We start from the raw sequence: 21,892 nt of genomic DNA, 5'->3' as shown, positions 1-21,892 counted from the left end.
TTCATGGAGGGCGGGAAGAAACCAAAGAAAAAGGAAGGCCATTCCAGATCTGTAGGTGGCACAATGGCCCGCCAAAACCTGGAAAACTTAGGTAGAGGCCCTAGTGGGGTTTAGTCACATAGACCATCTAGGTGATCTCGTCACCATATCACTGTCTAAAGGCTGTGTCCTTAGGGCAACGTTGGGAGTGGGGAACGTAAGCAGAATGTACGTTCCAAGGACACGGGAAAGGTGAAGAACTTCGACTGCCAGGTCCAGCTCCATGGGGTCAGCTAGTGATCATGTCTTGCTGATGATCTCTCCCAGCAGAATGAGAAAGAAAATAGATGTTCATTTCTATTGTCAATTACTGATTTTTAAAAATATTTTATTTATTTATTCATGAGAGACACTGTGGGAGAGTGGCAGAGACATAGGCAGAGGGAGAAGCAGGCTCCTTGCAGGGAGCCTGATGTGGGACCCGATCCCAGGACTCCAGGATCATGCCCTGAGCCTAAGGCAGGTGCTAAACAGCTGAGCCACCCAGGCGTCTCACTGATTTTTTTAAAGCCACTTTTTGCTTAAATAAAAGGTATTATAAGGAGACACAATAGGGGAAATTTAGAGCTTCTTTTTTTTTTTTTTTAAACTTATTTATTCATAAGAGACACACAGAGGGAAAGGCAGAGACATAGGCAGAGGGAGAAGCAGGCTTCCTCCAAGAAGCCTGATCTAGAACTCAATCCCAGGACTCCAGGATCACGCCCTGAGCTGAAGGCAGATGCTCAACTGCTGAAGCCACCCACATGTCCCTAGAGCTTCTAAATTCATATTAAATTTAAAATGCACTCAATCAAAATTTACATGTTGAATTCAAATTACAAATAGGTCATTTCAACATAAGTTGGACTATAATTTCAGTAGACATTGGCTCTGGTTTTTAAAAAATAATGGAAAATACATTATTTTCTTCTTGATTACTAGATGATCACTTGTTTTTTTCTCACTGATTTTGGTGAAATATATAAAGATTTAGTAAAAGCGGTTGTAGTGCTATGGATGACATAGTATATTTTGAATTATTACTTCCCAAGTTCTTTATAGAAATTATACACACTCATTAAACTTCAAAAATTTTGAGGTTTTATTTGTTAAGAAAGACAATATGTTAACTGGATATACTGAAAAATGCGTTTGTATTCTTCTTCTTTGAGAGATTAGAGGGTTTGTTTTAATCAATACAGCAATTAATAGCATGTATGTTTCTCTTATCCCTAAACATTACTGTGCATGTCTAGAAATTTGCATATTTATTTGTAATTGGGAAGAAAATTCTATAGTGTTTTAAGTAATTCAAATAAATGATAGAGGACCAAAAAAATTGAAACAAGAAACAAAAACAATAACCAAAAAAACTTTTATTCTTTAAAAAATTTTAAATTTACCCAAGGAATTACATAATTTGTTTCAAAATATATCATCATATTCTAGATTAGGGCTACAGTTGTATTAAATGATCATCAAAGTACTATCAAATCCTTAGATCCTAACAATTTATGAGCACTACATCTGCAAAATTCTAAGTAAAATACATTTAAGCAAGACAGACATATATGGAGTTTTCACTCAGTTATTTAATGTCTATAATTGAATAATTTTTCCATGTTTAAATACAATTTTTTAATGAATTTCAAATTTCTCATCTCCTTGCAAGTAACAGGAAATCCTACAAATGGTAGCAGATATAAATACATCCAGAACTAGACCTACTAGTGTGCTTGTTCAGTATTTACATTCTGTTTCTACTCTGCTACCATTATGTATGTGTCTCTCCCTCTCTTGAAAAGGCCTCATTACTTTCTACTACTACTGACTACCTCCAGCTATATTGAATTATTTTGAAATCTTTGGCCAGGATAGGATTACCTGAAGGCTTCTGCTCCAGTTTTTTTTCTCTTCCTCTCACCTCCTTTTCTGGCTAACTCCTACTAACTAATCTTGCAGATCTCAGCTTAGATAATGTTTCCTCCAAGAAGTCTTTCCGGATTACCAAATTCTGAGTTCAGTGCCCTTCTAAAGTGCCCTTCTCCATGTTTCATAGTGCTGTATTTCCATTGTCTGATTTGTCTCTTTTCTGTGCTGAGCTGCTTGTTCTGTGAAGACAGAGATTGTACTAATGTTCACTGCTATGTTTCCACCCACTAACCAAGTAGTAGCACATCCTTATATTTTGTTTACATATTTTCTTGCTTTGTAACGTTTGGAATAAATCCTAAATAGGGACTCAATAAATCTGAATTCTTAAGAGCTTTGATTTAGTCACTCATTGATTCTTCCTATTGTAAATATGTATTATGTACTTATCATATAATAAGAAGTCTGTTTAGCATGGAGATTCATGGATTTTGCATTTCAATAATTAATAGAGATAGATGCAAAGTGCTGGAAGTATTCTGAATATGTAGTCAGTACCTGTATTTGAGGATCAAGGATAACTCTCCAGACAAGTAGAATTTGGGTCATGAGGGCAAAAATATTTCTATCTTCTTCATCACAGAATCCCTAGTGAATAGAATAATGTCATAGCCCTCTTAAAGCTTTGTTAAATAAAGGAATAATTCATTCAAGAGTCAGAGAGAAAGTGGAATGATTTCCACATTAATGCATTAATTGCTTTATAAATGTAAATCTCTGAGAAATTTAGGTTAAAATGCATGTCATTTAATCATACAGGTAATTGAGGCAAAGGTGTATCCCCAGTTTAAGATACCTGGATAAATTCCCTAGTCCACACAACCAACTTTCCTTGCCTATTCCAGATTATGGATCTGTGCTATTTAAAAAAAAAAGTAGTGAAAATGGTTATGCCTGATAATATTGATGTTGTTTTCTATCCTCAATTTAGAATCTCTAAGAAGAAAAAACATTTGTAATGTCCTACTAATCAAACCATCCCTTGTGTTAATTATTGCCATGAAAGAATGATTAGGTTAACATGAATAGTAGTGTAAGGGTCAGTTTAAGACCTTACAAGCAGTGAATCTTAGATGATATAATCAAAAGATTACTTTGTAAAAAAAAAACCAGAGTAAAGAGCATCCAGGGCAACTGAACACACATGAATGTTCACTTATATGCACAAAAATACATCCAGATTTATGTTTCAGGACATAGAAATGAATAGGCAATAGTCATTTTCAACTATGCAAACTCATACCATTTGGATGAAGCACAGAGACTAAATGAACTTCTCCATGATCACATATTTAGTGAGTGGCAGAGAACTTCAAGTTCCACATGATTTTTAATACAATCTGCAGACCCCAGGTCCCTGAGGAACTTACTGTGTACACCTTCCTTGTGTAGTCAAGGTGGAGAGCATTCAACTATATGGCACGTTGCAGTCTGGTGAATTGTCTTATACCTTTGTGTTGGGATCTGACATCTCCACTGCTGAAGGAAAGACTTCTCAGCTCCAGGCTAAGCTTAAAAAGTTCAGGAATTGGGGTTCTTGGCCAGTGAGCAACAGGATAGAAACGCAAAAACAGTTGGGTATAGGGATGGGCAAAAATTCAAGCACTTTTGTATTTTTTTTCTTTCCTACCTCTACTCCAAACTGTCCACTGTTACCAAGTTTTAAGGCTGTTTAAGCAGTCATTAAATCTTACTAGGAGATTTCTAGGCCTAGAGTGGCCTAGAGATTTCTAGGCCTTTCAGTTTACAAATAAAAGTTCAGAACTGGGAGCCATCGAACATTTCCTGGAGCAACAATTCATTGCTTGTCGTCCTGAGCATAAGCTTGGCTCAGAAGGAGAAGATTGAAGGTTTCTCTTCTGTCTTTGCTTGAGAATTCATATTCCCTGAAGAGAAGAGAGAAAAGTAATATATGAGGGAAAGGGTGTAAAAACACATTCTTTTATTAAATGTAAGAGAGTTAGGGGATATATTTTGTGGGTTTTGTTTCAGTATTTTGAAGTGGGTCCTGAATAAGTGTAGTTTATTTTTTTTCTAATGATACACATATGTTTGTACTTGGTATATTGAAAATATTAAGAACATTTGGTTCAGGGACTGAGGCCTTCAGGAAGACAGTGAGAAGTCCAAATGGATGTTGGATAATTATATTAGATATTTTGTTGAATGAGTTTTTACTTACATAAGTTTCACAAGATAGTTGAAAGTATACAAAGCCTTCCCAAGTACATTTTCTCAAGATTTCTTGAGATCAAATTCCAAACAGCATTTCCTATATTAGTGTTCCTTTTCAAGTTAATTTGCCAGGTGTTTCAGCTGTTCTCCAAGAAGTATAATTCATGTGGGGATGTATGTGAACTCTTCTTTAGCTAGTTTATGTTTAAGATATGCTAGGGCTTATTTATTATTTCCTCATTGTTTTTGTTAATACTCTAAATTATACTTGGAAAAATAATGTGTCTATTTCTCTTTCTACAAGCAAATCTGGTCTGTGAGTAATTTCCAAATCATTTTCTCTTATTATTCAATAAATTATATTTTAATAGGAGACAGAACATTGGAGGAGACTTCTTTTCAGAAAGTAATATAACCGAAAGAAAGAGAATCTTATGACTCTAATGCTTAGATTTTAAATTCTTATTAGTTTATTATTTAATAACTACTTTTGTATTTAACTACTAGGCCTGTGGGCAGACAAGATAATTCCTAAATATTATTAAAATGTTTTCAATATTAAACTGATTATATCAATTACTAAACATCAAACAATTTCTGAAAGCTTATTGGCCGTCACTTCAAACACAACTCCCCAAAGAATCAAATTCTCCAGCCCTTCCCATTGTACTATACACACCCATCAAAACTAACCCAGGATCAACCAAGCCTTTTTTTTTTTTTTTTTTTTTTTTCGTTTTTCCCACTTCTTTTTCCTAGCTGTAAAGGGTTTGGAGAAAATTGTGCATCTGTACCTTAAGATTGTATCTTAATGCACGATCTCTGAATTTTGGTGAGTCTTTTAAAAGAGTATTATGCTTTTTTAGTTACTTCAATTAGTTCCTCCTATTGCTCCTCAAAATAGCTCTTAGAACCTTTCTTCACTCATTTTAGGTCTATTGCTTTAATTCTATTCTTTCAGCAGACTCCATCTCCAAGAACAGAGAGCTCAGGAATGATGTTATATACTCTTCCCACCTTTACTTTTGTTTCTGCTCATCCCTCACTACTTTCCATTAGCATTTTTGAGAAATAAATACCCCTCTTTCTTTTTAAAACTTAATTTTTACCTTTGCTTTTTTGAGGGAATGTCATTTTATTTTCTTTATGTGGATTCCATCATTACTCCAATTTCCCTAGATTGTTTTTCAGTTTTTCTCTTTCTACTCTTACCTTCCACTTTGCCTAAAAACTGATGGAAACATTCCCTGCCTTGAAACTAAAACAAACAAAATCCCTTTCTCAACATCTTCTCATAAAACCACCAAATGTTGCTTCTTTCTTTTACTGCCATCCTATAAAGATGCTTTGTGCTTTGGATTTTTATTTTCCACATTATCCATTCTTTCTTTCCTTAATAGGAACATAACTTCTGTGTGTTTGCAGGACCATAAACTTCAGAAAGGCTGACAGTATATCTTGTTCAAACACTTTGCAAAATGGCTAGGCAATCACTAAATATCCATTGAATAAATATATGCCATCACCATCCTGAAACTGTCTTCATTTAGGTAATCAATGGCTTCATGTAATTGTCAAAATGATTATTTATTTATTTATTTATTTATTTACTGTTTGTTTATTTATTACCATCTATATGGCTTTCTGCAGCATGAGACCCTTCTGGAAACTTTTTTTCTCACAACTCTTTCATTTTTTGATTTCCATGTTCATAACTTTTCTCATTTTCTTACCTTTTTGAGTACCCTTTATTTTCTTTGGTAACTTTTCTTCTACTCGCTTCATAAGGTTTGGTGAACTACAATGTCCTTTCTTTTCCTAGTTTTATTTCTTCCCAGAGTGGTTTGCTCTTAACACATATGAAGAATATATGTGTATTAGTTTATCTATACATCAAGAAGTCTGCATTTTAAAAACTATATTGATAAAGCTAGTGTGGAATTGATGCAAGATAGACAAATCGATCAATGGAACAGAACAGAGAGTACATAAATAGATTTACCAATATAAGGTCAAATAGTTTTTGACAAAAGCACAGTGGGCAATCTTTTTAAGAAATAATGCTGAATCAACTGAATAATTACATGAAAAAAAGCATTAGCCTTGATTTCTTCATCAGAACAAGCTATTAACTTGAAATAGATTTTAAACATAAATGGAACAAGCAAATGATTATTTATACAAAATTCAAAATTACTAAACATAAAAGAGAAAAGTAACTGGATTTCATAACAATTAAAAACATCTGCTTATCAGAACATATCATTAAGAAAATGGAAAAGTCTACAGACTATGAGGAAAATTCTGAATACATACATTGAACAAAGGATTCCTACAAATCAATAGCTTAAAAAGCAATAAAAATGGTTAAAAGACTAATTATTTCAAAAAGCAAGATATAAGAATGGCCAATAAGCAACTGAAAAAAATGATCAACATCATTAGTCATCAGAAATGCAAATTAAAATCACAATAAGCTATTGCTACACACTCAGTAGAGTGGCTAAAATTTAGAAGATGAACAAACAGTAAGTATGTATGGTGAAGAGTATGCAGAGCAGCTGAACCTTGTTTTTCTGAGTGTGATAGGGTGCAATCCTATTTGGAAAATATGTTGGCAGTCACTATAGAGCTGAGCATGCTCCTACATTATGATCCAGTAATTCCATGTTAGACATCTCCAGAAAAAGAAAGAACATTTTCTATCCCCAAAACTTGTGTAAAAATATTCACTGCAGTTTTATTTATAATAGCAAAATATTGGGAACAACCTAAATATCCATCAAGAGAAGTCATGTATTATAGAATAACAGAATGGAATATTATTCAGCAATACACTACTTTAAAGAATGAGCTTCTAATGCACATGCTTTAAATGTCAAAAATACCATGTTGAGTGAAAGAAGCTAGACCCCCAAAGTTTATATGATTCCATTCATGTGAAGCTCAAAAACAGGCAAGCTAATTCATGGAGATAGAAATTAAAATAGCTATAACCCTGGAAGGAAAGTTATTTTCTTGAAGGGGTAATTGGACTTTTTAGGTAATAAATGTTCTGCATCTCAATTGGGATATTGGTAAGACAGTTGTATAAATTTTCAACACTTTTTTTAAAAAAGATTTTATTTATTTATTCATGAGAGACACACAGAGAGAGGCAGAGACATAGGCAGAGGGAGAAGCAGGCTCCCTATGGGAAGCCTGATGCAGGACTCAATTCCAGGACCTTGGGATCACGATCTGAGCCAAAGGCAGATACTCAACCACTAAGTCACCCAGGTGCCCCATTGTCAACACTCTTGAACTCTCTTCTTAGAACTATATATTTTACTCTAATTATATCTCAATTAAAATTAATTAAAACATCAATATTTTCATACTTCATTTTGCTCTTGAAATTCAAACATTTATTACTGTTTATTGAGTATCTTTGCCTTCATAGTTCCATGTTGATTGTAATACATTAAATAGTAGAACGCGGTATATTTTTTTCCAAGTTCTCAACTTTTCTTCTCTTCCTTGCTTCATTCGTTGGTTGATTGCATCACCATAACCTCAGTTAGTCAAATCTTAGGAATGTTAAGCCTTTCTGTCTTCTTCTCACCTATTCCCTCTATTCTGTTTCTATTTTGGATGTTTTGTGGTTTACACTTCCAAACACAGTTCTTCTGTCACTTATAATGCTATACTGCTCTTACATCAATTATGACATAAGCCTCTTGCTTTGAGTATCAATTAATTCTATCTTTCATGCAGTTTAGGGCATTTTTCTATCATTCATATGCCGTATGCAAACATGCTATCATTTCAATACCTGCCTACAAGCCTTAATCACTTTATTGTCTATGTAGAGTTTGAAAACTGTTGCCTCCAAACTGGATTTAGTCAACAAAAATGTTTAATACTTATGATGTTTTCAAAATATTAGAATTTGTTGATAACTCTTGACAAACTGCCCATAAAAATTGGAATTGCCAGTTTTTCTGAAAAAAAATCAGAAGGTCTAACAATACTGTGCTTGAGTCCTCACAGATCAGTTGTCTCCTGTTGAGTTAGTCACTCACCATTAGATGGGGGCATGCACTAGCTGTTCTCCACTGTCCCCCTCACTCTTCCTGACAGGTTCTGTTTCACCCAGTCATTGTACTTGTCAGGTTTGGGCTTTAGTAAGACTTGAAAAATAAGAATCTTCACAAATTTGTCTCAGTTTTATTTTTAATGTATTTTCACATGGTCCTTGAAAGTTCACAGGTTTCTTCAGTTACCTTCTTCCCTTTCTGAAATTCTCATCTATTTTCTTTATGTATCTCCATCTTTCTCTTCTTCCTGTACACCAATATCTACTCCAGCAAAACCACAACTCCTACATATTCTGCAGATTAGTTAAAATTTATTTTATTTTTTTAAAGATTTTGTTTATTTACTTATGAGAGATACAGAGAGAGAGAGAGAGAGAGAGAGAGAGAGAGAAGCAGAGACATAGGCAGAGGGAGAAGCGGGCTCCATGCAAGGAACCTGATGTGGGACTCGATCCTGGGACTCTGGGATCACACCCTGAGCCAAAGGCAGATGCTCAACCACTGAGCCACCCAGGCATCCCTGGGATTAGTTGAAATTTAAATATTCTCTTATCCCTTCCTGAAAATTATTATTTTACTTGTTTTATACATTCCTGAGATAACTTATGTCACAGTGTAGTTGTGCCCCCCCCATATCTGATTTTTCTGCAACACTATGAGCACTGGGTAAAGAATCATATCATATTCATTCTTAGATCTCTAGGAGCTGGCGCTTGGTCTGTGCCCTTTGAATTAGCCCTCACAATAATCCTCAAACATACATGTTATTGTCCACATTCTAGTTGTAGAAACTGCAGCTTAGTTCATGTATTTGGCCAATAAAGAGTGGTTCTGTCTGACTTGTGTTTATGGTATTTGTTCCATGAAGCCAAACTGCCATTTTGAATTTACAATAAAAGACATAGATATAATAATTTTATTCAAGAGAAATTTAGGGACAAATTTAGGTAATCATATTTATTTAAGTAAATATATTTGTATATAATGAAAATTACTTAATGTGTTAGAAAATTTAAAACTGATAAATTTGATAGAATGTAGGCTATTTCTTGTAAAGGAATCATATATTGTCAATATATTGAAATGCCTAATATCTTAACTAAAATATAATTAAATTGTTTTTCTACTTTAAAAAAAAGTATGGACAAATTTTAAACTTCACTTAAAGATATCATTAATGCAGAATTGAACAGAAATAAAGATGATAGTACTATATTCAGAATGGTAGAGAAAAAAGAAGCCAATAAAAGGCATGTCATAAATTTCATGATGAATTGGCCATTCATTGCAATTTGCTGCAGTAGAGCAAAACAAAATAAAAAACTATATTATTGTGATGTTAAAGTCAATTGAAGAGAATAAAATGTGCAATTACTACATCAGTAAATACATAGTGACCTTACTTGAAGTTTCCCCTCAATAATTAAATAAAAAACAACAAAATTAGTCACATGGAATTAGGATTAATGTCCAACAAAAATTTTTAAACATTTAACAGAACCTGAGAGTATAACTTTGGACAGCTTTAAAATGGCTTAGATTCTTGTAGACTCAAAGGAAACATCTTTTAGAGAGAAAGATGGTTTAAAAACCTATTATTTTAGTTATGGATACTTTGCAATGAAACTACAACATATATAATTAAAAACTGTCTTACAAAAAGCAAAAGATCTTAATTAAACCATGATCCAAAAGAAATCTTTCTAACAATATTAAAGATTATTTGATTCAAAGTTCAGAAATTTGCAATAATTTGTTTCTAGCCTTAAATTAGTCATTTGATATAAGAGGCACTACTCACTGAGTATTTTGGGTGCATTTTGTGCTAAAAGACTTCCAGATTTAGAAAGAAATGTCAATCCAACTCTTAAAATATCAAATTTATAGTGTAGGTTTTTAAGTTGCCTCTTAATGTCAAAGAAGAATTTTAGCCTAATATGGAAAGATTAGTTTCCATCATGACAAAATTGTGCGTTTACATTTAGCTCTATTTTAATTTTTGTGAAAGATATACAATTTGTGTCTAGATTGTTTTTTTGCATGTGTATATTCAATTGTTCCAACACTGTTTATTTTATTTTTTTTTTTTTGATTTTTTTTTTTTTGATTTTTTTTTTTCCAACACTGTTTAAAAGGCATTTTTTCTCCATTGTACTGCCTTTTGTCCCTTTTCAAAGATCAATTGAATATATTATGTGAGTATTTGAGTATTCCTGAGTGCTCTATTCTGTTTCATTGATCTCCCCCCACCCCCCACCCCCCACCAATGTCAAGCTGTCTTGATTACTTTAGCTCTATGGTAAGTCTTAAAATCAGGTAGTGCCAGTCCTTGGACTCTATTCTTCTTCTTCAATATTGTGTGGAGTATTCTGGGTCTGGGTCTTTTGCCTATCCATATACACTTTAGAATTAGTTTGTTGATATCCACAAAATAACTTGCTGGATTTGAATTTCATTGAACCTATAGATCAAGTTGGGAAGAACTGACATCTTGATGCTGAGTCCTCATATCGACGAACATGGACCATATCTCCATTTATTTTAATTATTCTTTGATTTCTTTCATCAATGTTTTGTAGTTATTTTCATATAGATCTTATACAACTTTGTTAGATTTATACTTAAGTAATAATGTAATGTAAACTGCAATGTAATGTAAACTGTAAACTAATGCCTAATGTAAACTGCAAATTCCACTTGTTCATTGTATAGATAGGAAAGTGGTTGGCTTTTCTATATTAACCTTGTATCGTGCAACCTTGCTATAACAATTTATTAGTTCCTAGAGTTTTTGTTGGTTCTTTTGGATTTTCTACATAAATGATCATGTCATCTCTGAACAAAGACAATTTATGTCTTCCTTTCTAATCTTTCATTTCCTTTCCTTGTCTTATTGGATTTAGCCAGGACTTTCAGTATGATGTTGAAAAGGGGTAGAGAGAGAAGACATCCTTGCCTTGTTTCTGATCTTAGTGGGAAAGTTTTAAGTTTCTCATCATTAAAAATTATGCTAACTAGTAATGTGGTAGGTATTCTTCATCAAGTTGAGAAAGTTTCCCTCTATTTCTAGGTTACTACATAGTTTTATCACAGGTAGGTATTGGCTTTTATCAAATGCTTTTTCTACATTTATTGATGTGACCATGTGTTTTTTCTTCTTCAGTCTGTTGGTATAATAGATTACATTGATTGATTTCCAGATATTGAGTCAGCCTTGCATATGTGGGTTAATCCCACTTGATTGTGGTATATGATTATTTTTATATAATGTTGGATTCAACTTTCTAATATTTTCATGAGGATTTTTGCATTTATGTTCATGGGAGATATTGGTTTGTAATTTTCTTGTGATGTCTTTGTCTGATTTTGGTGTTAGAGGAATGCTGGCCTCAGAAAATAAGTTAGGAAGTACTTCTTTACTTCTGTATTCTGGAAGAGATTGTAGAGATTCATAAATTTCTTCCTTAAATGTTTGATAGAATTCATGGGTGAACCTGTCTGGACCTGGTGATTTCTTTTTTGGAAGGTTATTAATTTCAATTAAATTTAATAGATATAGTCTTATTCAGATTATCTGTTTCTTATATGAATTTTGGATGATTGTTTCTTCAAAGGAATTATCCCTTTTGTTTAGGTTATACAATTTATGGGCATAAAGTTTCTCATAATATTCCTTCATTACCATTTTAATGTTTATGCAAAATTTAATGATGTCCTCTATTTCATTTTTGGTATTAGTAATTTATGTCTTCTCTTTTATTCTTAGCCTGGCCAAATACTTATCTTTTTTTTAATCTTTCAAATAATTAGCTTTTGGCTTTATTGTAATCTTCTCTATTGCTTTCCTGTTTTTCCCCAGTTCCACTGATTTCTGCTCTAATAATTACCATTTCTTTTCTTCTACTCATCTTGGACTTAATTGGCTTTGTTTTTCTAGTTTCTTAAGGTGGAAGCTTACTCTTTCTCCAATGTTCTTCCTTCTTGATGTAGATCCAAATTACTGACCTATATCATTTTCCTTTTTTCTGAAGAACTTCTTTTGACTTTTTTTTTCAAGGAGAGAAAGAATATTGCTCAGCCATTAGAAATGACAAATACCCACCATTTGATTCAACATGGATGGAACTGGAGGGTATTATGCTGAGTGAAATAAGTTAATCGGAGAAGGACAAACTTTATATGGTCTCATTCATTTGGGGAATATAAATAATAGTGAAAGGGAATAGAAGGGAAGGGAGAAGAAATGTGTGGGAAATATCAGAAAGGGAGACAGAACATGAAGACTCCTAACTCTGGGAAACGAACTAGGGGTGGTGGAAGGGGAGGAGGGCGGGAGGTGACTGGGTGGCAGGCACTGAGAGGGGCACTTGACGGGATGAGCACTGGGTGTTATTCTGTATGTTGGCAAATTGAACACCAATAAAAAATAAATTTATTATTAAGAAAAAAAGGAGAGAAAGTCTTTCTATATGAGAAAGTCTTTATTTCTCCTTCATATCTGCTCTATCTGTATCTGGTTCTGATGCTCTCACAGTCTCTTCAAATTGTATTTTTTGTCTTTTAATATGTTTCATAATTTTTTGTTGAAAGCTGTATAGTATAGTAGGTAAATGGAACTCTAGTGAATAGATCCTCAGTGATGTGCTGCAAATATGAAGTGAGGAGAGTGTTCTATAGTCTGTGATTATACCTCAGTCTTTTAGTGAGCCTGTGTCCCTGTACTGTGAATTTTGCAAATGCTTATCGGGTTTTCCCCCCACTTGGATGGGGCAGGAGAATGTTAAGGGATTAGAGTTGGTTCCCTTTACCCAGGTTAGTTAGGCTCTGGTGAAACAGCTTCTTTGAGGGCAGGCCTGGTTAAGAAGAACCAAATGCTCTGGCATATTTTAAAATGGAATTATATCCCACCACCACTTCAGGAAGCATGAGGAGATTTTCCTCTGATATTCACTATGAGAACATCATAGCTTCTGGAGGTAAACTACAAGTTACTATGTCCCTCGTAGTACTGGGTTTCCTTGGAGCTTTTAATTCTCAGACTTGTTCACAGTTAGTCTCCAGAAACTCCTCAATTACACTTTAAGTTTTCCTACTTCAATACTAGTTCCCACTAGTAAACCACCTGCTTTCCTTGCCTCATAAATTTTTGAGGCCTTCCTTGGCCTCATTTTTCCATATTTAAAGCTAAGCAGCATTGAATAGAGACTTTGTTAAGCTTCCATCTTTTCATCTGATTTTCCTTTCTACTTTTAAGGATACTTGTGATTACACTGGACCTACCAGGATAATCCAGGATTATTTATTTTAAAGTCAGGTGATTAGCAACATTTATTCTATCTGCAATACTAATTCTCCTTTGCTATATAATAGCATATTCAGAGATTCCAAAGTTTAAGATGTAGGCATCTTGGGATGGGGGCATCCTCTGTCTATATACTGATATACTCATTTTAAAGGCAAATCAATCCATGCAAGAAGAATAAAACAGCTTTATCAATCCCATACAAATATTTGTTTGTGGTAGGAGGGTTGGGTCAGTATTTGAAAACATGCCAGTATTTTTGGAACAACTTGAGTATGTGAATTTATTACTTCAGTTATAAATTTTATGATATCTAAATACATACAACTCAATATCTTTATTGAAAATTTAGCACCTAGAAGAGGTATAGTAGAAGCATAAGATATATGCTTTATTACAAAGACAATATGAAAAAAGTAAAATATTTCATTATAATGTTATATTAATTATATTTTAAAATCATTGGGTATATACTAGGATAAATAAAATATATTGTTGATATTAATTTTATCTGTTTCTTTTAATTTTTTCTACGTTGGCTACTAAGAAAGTACATATACAGCTTACATTTTAGTTCTACTGGAAAATCCTGGTATAAAGCTATCATGGTTACAGATTTTCTTTATATTGTTACTTGACTTCCCTAATGCTAATTCCATATATAATATAAAAGAACTGAGTGAAGCCTGGGTTGTAGTGTATGAATGTGCAGAACACAGCTGGCACAGCTATTATTGGCTGCTCATAAGGAAGGAATGTTAGACACAGAACACAAATTCATCAAGTCTACCCCATGTGATAGACATTGCCTATTGGCAGCCAGAATCAATATCCATTATTCTACTATTTCTTTTATATTCCATATATTAAAAGATTGAGAAGTAAATTTGCCAGACTCCATCACGAGAGTGTGATTGAAGTCTACCAATGAGATGGCAACCATGTGATTTTTTTGGAAGGCAGAAGGAAGGTAAAAGCCATTCCCTTTCCTTTTGCCAGTGTTTTTTGGGGAGGTTGTACTCTACATTTCATTTCCCTCATTACCAACTTTCTGGATAGTGGCAGCCATTAAGTTGGTAGCAGTTCCTTTCTCCCATGTACCTGATCTCTGGATAGTGACTATGGTACTATGACACATAGTGACAGCTCTCTGGTCTTTCTATCCCTAGCTCTCTTAAAAATGTCACATGCTTTTAATGATCTGTATAAAGAACTTCTTTGTTAAAATGCAAGTCATTTAAAAAAAATAAAAAATAAAATGCAAGTCATTTGATTGTAATTATCATTTTAGTTTCCTTATCACACAGGTTATTAGAAATGCTAAAATAATATCTATTAAATTTCTCGAAAAAATGTAAGAAATAGTAAATGTTCATACTTTTTATGTCATGAGTATGAATTGGAAATGATTGCAATAATCATACTTAGAAATTAAGGCAATAAAGGAAATTCAGTGATCACTGCAAAGTAAATACAATATAGTTCATATAAATCTTATCACATTGGGTGATAAAAAGACACTATAACTATAAATCCTTTATGTTCAAAGGCAAGTTATGTTCAAAAAGCAGAGTTCTTCACTTTAAAAATGGAAGATTCACAATTTATTTTAATGTAAAAATTCCTTAAAAGCCTTTTGTTAACTGGTTTACCCTCAATTAGATGTTATTAGATTTTTTAAAAAATGCACTTTACTAGTATGTTCATACCAGTTTTCATAATGTTGATTCTGACTGCCAGACCCACAAGGAATAAATGATCATATATACTTACTCAATATGCACCTGCTTATAAAGTGTTTTTGAAGAAGAAATTACATTATTAAAAAATTTCTTGTCATTATATAGAGTTAATTTTGAAGTATAGAGATTAGAACCCTTAAGAGCAGCTAGTAGACAATTGTAGTGTTTCAGACAAATTATCACAAGGACTTAAACAAATATGGAGAAATGTGAGTGAAAAGGAATGACTGATGTTGAGTGAAATTTTGCAATACTAAATTGACAGAAATTGGGGATTACTATTGTCAGCCATTGGGAAAGTACCCATGGTGAATTTGAGTTTCCAGAGTTCAGATGACAGGTGTGTCAGCAGGAAAAGGAAGAGCAAGAATGTTTTTACAATTCAGGAGTGGCAGATGAATTAAATTTATAATGGTTGAATTGGGATTCTTAAAGAATATCCACGTAGAGATTCTTGGTGAGAGCTAAGAAAGAACACAAAGAACAGAGAAGAATTGATCCTGAGGACCTTAGGTGGTTCTTAAGAAGAACAGACTTAAAGAAACAAGGGAATATGGCCAAAGGCACAATTTTAGTGTCTTCTCAATATTCTGGAACCCAGATAAGGAACTTGAAAAAGAGGCAAAGAGAGAACAGCTATAAAGACAAGAAAATAAGAAGAATCATCAAATGTTAAAGGCAGAGGACATAAAATAAGTATTCAATAAACTGAAACATACAGAGAGATGAAGAAATGAGACTCCACAAGCACTAATGAGTTTGACAATAAAATAGTGATTTCTTTTTTTTTTTTAATTCTGAGAGTAGAAACCTAAATCTGAAGGGTAAATGTCAGTGGTGCCTAGAGGCACTACCTCCAGACATTTCTTTGTTTACCATTTTTAATAGATTAAAGTATATATCATAACTTTATGGATACTGCCAATTTTATGCATTGTCCATCTTTATATCATTAGTACATATGTTTCAGCAAGGTGTACTTTTCATTTCTTCAATGGACTTTCATTGTTCACAAATTGTATGTTAACAGTAGTGTTAAAATATTTGTGCTTCCGGGATCCCTGGGTGGCTCAGTGATTTAACACCTGCCTTCAGCCCAGGGCTTGATCCTGGAGTCCCGGGATCAAGTCCCACATCGGGCTCCCTGCATGGAGCCTGCATCTCCCTCTGCCTGTGTCTCTGCCTCTCTCTCTGTGTCTCTCATGAATAAATAAATAAAATCTTAAAAAAAATTGTACTTCTTCAAACTTTTAACTATAGTCTATCTTTCAAAAAAGGGAAACAAAAAAAATTTGGTTACTTTTTGAAATGCCATATGAGCCCATAAATTTGATTTCTAAGTTCTAAGAAAACTTACCAACACTAATAATTTTCTAAGCTATTTTCAGTTTTAATATTTCCCCTTTTAAAAAATGGCTCTATAGCATCCAGAAAATAGTCTGGGGGCAGGGATGTCCAAATATCATATTGTTTCTACCTTATGGAGTTGTTTGTATGTTTGATGTGTGGTTGTGGGGGGAGGAGATTTAACATAGGACTAATAAAACTTACTTTCCATTGTGTTCTGTGGTGACACAGCTTAACAGTTTAACTCATACCATATTATATTTACTTCTACTTGTAGCCTTAGGCAAAGCTAAAAATACCAGAGGCTCCTGTTACATCTCTATTTAGATATATCTCTCAGAAAAAGAACAGGAAATAAAAGACTACAATGATACAAATCTCAATTTTCAGACAAAATATTTGAATCAAAGAGGTCAAGACTATTACTCTTAAAGTTGGAAATGATAAGCAAACAGCTCCATATCTTTCCATGTATGCAACTGGTCAATATAATTGATCTTGAGTAATTACATGACATTTCAAAACCATGATTTTTTTGAGGTGTAAATCATTAAAATAAAAATATTAAATATAAACTAGTTTTATAATATTTCTTAAATTAAGAATCTATATTGTCATATTATCAGGCATCTAAAGAACACTTGAATGATCATTAAAATATAGAATCTACTTTCAAATATCTAAAGATATTTAAGTGTGCTAAGCCTCACCAGGGTTTTTAACTTTTATTGTGCTAGATAAGTTAAAGAAATAATTTATATCATTTAAATTTTTATTTTGCTTATTTATGGCCCCTTACTCTTGCTGTATTGTTAGGCTATTTTTCTAAGATTTTGAAACATTCTGTGTCATTAGGACTACTTGATGGTGAGAAATATTTATTTTGTTGGAAATGTGTGAGTTTATAGAATTAAATAAAAATTATGAAAGAAATATTGGTTCTGTTTAACATAAATCATAAATGCTGACTCACCATTTTATTTTACTATTTCTAATCAGACAGGATTAGAGTGGAAAACTTTAATTTTCCTGCACAAATAAGAAAGAGTATATAAAATTTATACAATGATTGTAGTTCTACAGGTTATTATTTAAATGATGAAAAGAAACCATATTACAAAACAGAAGTCTACCTATTGTTTTATTAATGGGCTTTAAGTATAAGAAAACAAGTTTATATGAAATTATAAATGTGACATTTATGTACTATGGCAAGATCTGACTCAAAGTAAATTTAAACGTGAGGCTTGCATTTAATACATCCACATGTTAATGAAGGAAAAAACAAATTTATGTGAAATATTTTTGATTTTACATTCTTATTGAAAAACAGATGCTAGGAACCTCTAAAAGGATAGAAGGATATATTACAAGCCTTCAGAACAAGAATGTATGTTATCATTTCTAAGATAATCCCTAAAGGAACAAAGATTAAAAATTGATGGAAGTAAAAGGAAGTAATAAAGTTCTTGATTAATCAAAAATAAAGCCAAAAACAGGGGAAGGGGTAACACAAAAATAGATAAACCAAATTAAAAACAATAGTAAGAAGATAAATATAAATACATGTATGTCAGTAATTACTACTCTTAGTAGTAAAGATTGTGGGATTAAAATAAAACAAAACCCAACTCTATGATGCTTTAAAAAGTCACTCTTTAAATATAGGGACATTAAAAGGTTTAATACAAAAGGACTGAACACATACAATGCAAATACTAACAAAAATAAAGCTGATGAAGCTCTAGAAATATTAGACAAAATAGACTTTGAGCAAAATAGAGCTCTACAAAAAAGGATCAATACAACTGAAAGATAATACAATCTTAAATCTGAATCACACAAAGTATTACTAAACTATTGGAAATTGACAGAACTAAAAAACAAACAAACAGATAAACCAGTAAATATAGAGAAAGATTACAATACACCTCTCAATAGTTAGTGGAACATATAGAAAAAATATTCACAAGAATATACAAAATCTAAACAAAAACTTTTGAAAACTTGGCCAAATGGGTTTATCAAGAATATTATATACAACAGCAACATAATTCATATATACTTTTTCAAGTGCACATGCAATATACATGTTTTCAAGTACATATACAATAGACCCACAATGTTTGAGGCCATTGACAAAGCCTTAATCAATGATAACAATGGAATTAATTAGAAAATAATAAAAATAAGATAATAGAAAACCACTAATTTCCTGAAATTTGGAAAATTTCACAAATGTATAGCTTTAAATAAATATGTTAAAAAGAGAATGATTAAAAATCAGTAACTCAAAATTCTATCTTAAGATACTAGTAAAAAACAAAACAAAACAAAGCAAAATAATTAATTTGCAACAGCATGAATGGACCTTAAGGGCATTATGCTATATGAAATAAGTCATCAAAGAAAGACAAATAGCATATAATCTCACTTACATGTGGAATTAAAAGAAATTGTAGATACGGAGAACAGATTGCTGATTGCCAAAGATGGGGGTAATGGGGGTGGGCAAAATGAATGGAGGAGGTCAAAATGTACAAACTTCCAGTTATTAAATAACTCATGCGGGGACACCTGGGTGGCTCAGGGACACCTGGGTGACTCAGCAGTTGAGCGGTCTTCCTTTGGCTCAGGACATGATCCTGGAGTACCAGGATCAAGTCCCACATTGGGCTTCCTGCGAGGAGCCTGCTTTTCCCTCTGCCTATGCATCTGCCTCTCTCTCTGTTTCTCTCATGAATAAATAAATAAATAAAATCTTAAAAAAAAAACTCATCGGGATGTAATATATGGCTAATAAATATATTGCATATTTAAAAGATCTTTAGTTTCCTCATCACACATAAAAAATGTTACTATGTATGGTGACAGATATTAACTAGACACTGTGGTGATCATTTTGCAATATATAGAAATATTGAGTCATTATGCTATATACCTCAAATAAAATTAACAAAACTGTAACTAATCAAGACTGATCAAAATATAAGCAGAGAAGAAAAGGTTACCAATATCAAGAACATAGATTCTACAGATAGCTAAGATATAACAGGAAAATATAAACAACTTTATGTGAATAAATTTAATTTAGACTACTCAATGAGAAATACTAAAAATATTCATCCTGAGCTCGGAAAAATGAAAGACAATTCACAACTGGCTACTGTCACAATTTCTAATTGTCATTATATAGGAGATCCTAGCTAGTACTATAAACCAAAGATAAGAAATTAACCATAAAGATTAGAAATACATTGTCATTATTTGAAGACTATCTTATTGTGAACCTAGAAAATCTAATAGTAGTGACTAGAATTAACTATTAGAATTAATTAGCAAATTTAATTTTTTGTCTTATCTTCACAGTCAAAATACAATATCTAATTCTTATGTACCATTAAAAATTAAAAGGAAACAAAAATGAAAATGTTATTTACATTGTATAAAAATATCAAATAATCTAGAAATAAATATATCACAAGATGCATAAGATGCTATGCTTAAATCTATGAAGCATTATTAAAGGAAATTTTTTAAATGTGTATAAATGGAGAGATAGACAATATTCATGGGTTGGAAGAAAATATTGTAATACAGCAATGCTCCATCAAATCAATCTATATATTGACCTAAAGTCTAGTGAAAATGTCAACTTTTTCTGTGGCAGATATTGACAAAATCATCTAAAATTTATATGAAAATCCAAAGAATCAAGAATAATAAAGGCAGTTTTGAAGGAGAGAAAACATGGAAAGTTTTCTAATACCAGATGTGATGACAGCATGGTATTGGACCAAGAGTAGAAAAACAGCAATGGAATAGAACAGTTTAGAAACAGAAAATACAAAAACAATACTGAAATACTATTGTCAGTGGTTAACTTGATCTTTTCAATAAATGGTGCTCAATTAACTATTCATATAATGAAAGTATTTAAATCTCTATGTCACATCATTTATGAAAAAATATCAGTCCTAGTTGATTTGAGGACTTAAAAATAAATGATAAAATAATGCAAATTATAGAGGAAAGAATAAGAGAACATTTCATCAGGTGGGAATGATAAAGGTTTCTTAAAAAGAACAAAAAATGTGCTTATCAAAAATAAATTGTAAATTGAATTTTATTAGTTTTCAAAGTTCTATTAATCAAAAGACACCAGTAAGAAACTGAAAAGGAAAGCCACAGCAAAAGAGAAATATAATACATATATCTAACAAAGAATTTAGATTTAGAATATTGAATAAACTCTTAAATGAATATGAAAAAGATACTATAAAATAGAAATATGGTCCAAAGACATTTCACAAGAGGATATCCAAATGTTTATAAATATGAAAAGGTGTTCATCATTGTTTATTAGGACATACAAATTCAAATAAATCTGAGATAATACTACCCATCTACCAGAGTTGCTAGAATGAAATAAGCTGAAAATATCAAGTGTCTGTGAGCATGTAAAGCAAAACTATCATACATTTTAAGTAGAAAGATAATTTTGTATCATCGCTGTAGAAAAATTGGCTATTACATAGATAACACATATATTTCCTGTAACACAACAATTCTTCTCCACTGTATACATCCTCCAGAATGAATACAAATATTCAGAAATAGATATGTCTTACAATCCTAATAGAAGCACTATACTTAATAGCTGAAAACTACTAAAGTATCCCCCACAGGGATAAATAAATATTGTTACATTCAATAGAATATTGAATGCTATACAGTAAAGAAAATGCACGTTAAACAATGCTGCAATAAAGAAAATGTATCTAACAAACAATGTTGGTTGAAAGAGAAGTAGAAAATTTATTATTCTTCCTACAAAAGTAATTTAGATGATCTCATATTATTAAGAAAGTCAGTTCTAAATGAATTACAAATATAATTGTGACAGAAAAAAATTAAGCCCTTTTAAAAATACTTTATCCTCATTTTAATCTTTGAATGAGGAAGGAGTTCTTGAAAAAAATAAATGCAAACAAAAAAGAAACATATTGATTAAATTAAATGTGTTAACTACATTAAATGTAATTAAGTTACATTAAAGAATTTTGTTTATCAAACAACAGCATAGAATGAGAAGACAAATCACACCTGAGGGAAGAAATTTGCAGTACATTTAATTGATAAAAGTTTCATAAGGAAGGCACATGATGAGATGAGCACTGGGTATTATACTATATGTTGGCAAATTGAATTTAAATTAAAAAAAGTTTCATATCTACAATAAAGAACTCATTATAAATAAGAATAGACAAATTAACAGTAAAATGAGTAAAATA

The 21,892-nt window shown here is 32.1% G+C and overlaps 1 long non-coding RNA gene across 2 annotated transcripts in view; it reads right to left on the bottom strand.

The window, feature by feature from the left end:
* Positions 1 to 1,377: 1,377 nt before the first annotated feature.
* The window catches only part of LOC144291530 (uncharacterized), an 81,606-nt gene continuing 61,091 nt past the window's right edge, over positions 1,378 to 21,892 (bottom strand). Inside the window, exons 4-6 of one of the 2 annotated variants that reach the window (XR_013358852.1) lie at positions 3,324 to 3,839; positions 2,452 to 2,541; positions 1,378 to 2,132 (exon numbers count right to left, since the gene is read on the bottom strand). This is a non-coding gene — a long non-coding RNA (uncharacterized LOC144291530). The remainder of the gene's footprint in view (positions 2,133 to 2,451; positions 2,542 to 3,323; positions 3,840 to 21,892) is intronic. The other variant, XR_013358853.1, reaches the window with a different exon arrangement.

The sequence above is a fragment of the Canis aureus genome, chromosome 20, assembly GCF_053574225.1.
Source record: "Canis aureus isolate CA01 chromosome 20, VMU_Caureus_v.1.0, whole genome shotgun sequence".
NCBI lineage: Eukaryota > Metazoa > Chordata > Mammalia > Carnivora > Canidae > Canis > Canis aureus.
The sequence above is the reverse complement of the archived record's forward strand: the minus strand, read 5'-3'. Positions and strand labels throughout refer to the sequence as shown.